The sequence below is a fragment of the Amia ocellicauda genome, chromosome 6 (genome assembly GCF_036373705.1).
Source record: "Amia ocellicauda isolate fAmiCal2 chromosome 6, fAmiCal2.hap1, whole genome shotgun sequence".
Lineage (NCBI taxonomy): Eukaryota > Metazoa > Chordata > Actinopteri > Amiiformes > Amiidae > Amia > Amia ocellicauda.
The window spans coordinates 44,559,733-44,562,497 of NC_089855.1; the positions used below are offsets into that span (position 1 = coordinate 44,559,733).

General features: G+C 52.0%; 1 non-coding gene across 1 annotated transcript; it reads left to right on the forward strand.

The window, feature by feature from the left end:
* Positions 1 to 392: 392 nt before the first annotated feature.
* Positions 393 to 507, forward strand: LOC136751960 (U5 spliceosomal RNA). Its single transcript, XR_010817143.1, has one exon. It is a non-coding gene; the product is annotated as a U5 spliceosomal RNA (small nuclear RNA).
* Positions 508 to 2,765: the final 2,258 nt, after the last annotated feature.

A 2,765-nucleotide genomic window follows, 5' to 3' on the forward strand; every position in this document is an offset into this window, starting at 1 on the left:
ATTTTTGTTGTTTCAAATGTGCCCAACATCTTACCAGTATATGTCCTTTTAGTATGTCACAAAGGTTCCTTAATTCGTTTTTCAAATGTTCCCTGTATGATATGAATGTTCCCTAAGCATGTGACGAATGTTCCCTAGTTTATGTTACAGATGTGCCCTAGCACTCTCTCTCTCTCTCTCTCTCTCTCTCACTCTATCTCTCTCTCTCTCTCTCTCTCTCTCTCTCTCTCTCTCTCTATCTCTCTCTCTCAATTCAGTGCATTTGTATTGTCAAAGCAATAAACAATATCATTATAAATCACAATAAGATGTAATATAGTACAGAAAAACAAAATGTAATAAAATGTGATCTTTAATACACACAAATATGTATGGCTGGTCGGAAGCGTCTTGGACTCGGGTTCCTCTTCATTACTTATAACGCTTTTGCCTTTTGCTAAAGCTTTCCATGGAGGAGAACGTGGATGAGTTTGTACCATTCTTGGGAGGCTCTGCCTTGTTGGGGCGGAGCTGTGATCCAGGTGAACAGCAGATCGGGCATAGGTGGGCATGTGGGCAGAGGAGGAGGAAGGCCGGTCAAGCAGATAAGCTTGCTAAGGTACGCAGCAGCAGCAAACAGCCCCCCCATCCAGCCAGCCAGGCAGTCTGGCTGGCAGTGACTGAGTGGTTGACAGACGGCAAACAACGGAATGCACGTGCTCTGTGATGTCATAGCAGTCAGCCCAGAGAGAGGTTCGTGATGTCATCGCTGAGCTGGCTGGCTCTGTGTGTCTTGCTGGCTGTGTGTATGTGTGTGTGTGAGAGAGAGAGAGATTTTTAGATTTTTAACACCTTTATTTTACTACAAAAAACAGTTAAAACAAACTAGAAACACATAAAAGACATGAAAAAAACTCCCGACATAAAAACACAAACCTATTCTAAAAACGCTCAATAAAAACCACTACACACGTGCTACCTATAAAATATTCAAGTGAATTAAACCAGTTGGTTAAAATGTCCAAAGTCAATGGCACAGAGGGCCGCCCCGACCCCCCACATCTGCAGAAAAGTGTCCAGGTCTCCCGTCAGGCTGTAGAAATTGTAATCCAGTCGCACTCTGGAGCTTACGAGAGACCTGAAGAGGGAGAGTGCACACTGTTGCTGCACCCGCTAAGTCTGACTTCTCCTACTGCTCAGGATAGCCAGCTTAGCCTGCCCCACTAGAAAGTTTGCTAACTGACAAACATGTCTGTGGCGCTGCTTGTACTGGACTCCCAAAATAAACACAGAGCGTGAGAAAAGGAGCCCCAGCTGCTTGAACAGGCTCTCCAGTGCAGTGAACAGCAGCTCTAATCTAGGGCAGTGGCAGAAACAGTGAAAAAGTGTCTCTCTCTCCCCGCAGTAGGGGCAGGTGTCGCTCACTCTGGGGTCCAGTGTATGTGCAAAAGAGTTTGTTGCGATGACGCCATGCAGAAGCCATGCAGAAGCGGGGGCTTGTTCAGGCTCCTCCAGGCCGGGCAGGCATCTTCCCCCAGAGCCAGGTGCTCCCTCCAGGGGGTGTCAGGGAGGGGCTGCAGCTGCTGATGGTGCAGCTCCCTCACACTGAGCTGATAGAGCTCCTGACGCTGAGCTGTGAAAACAGACACACTACAGAGACTGTGAGGCTACAGAAGGCGGCCTGATGAGCTAGGGGGGACTGAGAGACACAGACAAACAAGGGGAAAGATGGTGTCAGGGTCCTTGGGCCAGCAGTGCTGCGTGAGAGCCTGGAAAAGCCGCTTCACAGCGCCTATGGGAAGGGTGTTCTGTACTGCCCAGAGAAATCTGGTTACGACTCTCAGTGACCTCATACCCAGCCTGGCAGCCAGGCTGTCGGCACCAACCCACTGTCCCCTGTTAAAATCCAACAAATCCCTCAGCCGGATCACGTCAACCTTAAGCAGGACTGACCTGAGGCTGCTGGAGAGCAGGAGTGGACAGCTAAAACCGGGGTTATACAGCAGTGGCTCCTCTTACAGCCAATACAGACTGCTGCCCCCCAGCTCCCTACCCAGGGAGAAGCACTGCCACACCTCTAAAACAGAACTATAAAAAACAGGCAAAGACGGAAGTATATTGGGACGTGTCTGAAGTAAAAACATGTGTCTGTCATAACAAGTGTCCAGGGCGGGAGACACTGGGGATCTGGAGGGTACAGGAGCCTCTGAGCTGCCTGCAGCCGAAAGGCACTCAGCCTGCTTAACAGATCTACCAACCCCTGTCCCCCCTCCTGGAGCGGCAGGTACAGCACTGCTTTGCGCACCCGGTGCAGCCCGTCCAGAAATCCAGGAGCAGGGTCTGTATCTGGGACACCAGGGCCGGTGGGGGGTCCAGACATGCATAAGTGTGCCAGAGCATGGAGGCCACCAAGATATTAATTACAATTGCTCTCCCCCTAAAGGAGAGCTGGGGCAGCAGCCAGTGCCATGCCCTCAACCGGCCCTGTACCCTCTCCAGCAGGCCAGCCCAGTTCTCCTGCGTCTCCCCCAAAGTCACACCCAGCACCCGAGGGCCTGAGAGAGACCACTGCAGCCCCGCAGGGAGGGCAGGGGGTGCAGAAACCTCCCACACCCCAACCAGATGAGCGCTGCTCTTGCCCCAGTTGACCCTGGCTGAGGAGGCCCTGCTGAACTCCTCCAGACACTCTCACAATGACCTGGACGTCTCGCTGCCCAGACTGCGTGTCTCAGCAGCATAGGCCGACACCCTTGGGTGACAAGGGATGGACAGCCCGGCTAGCAGCC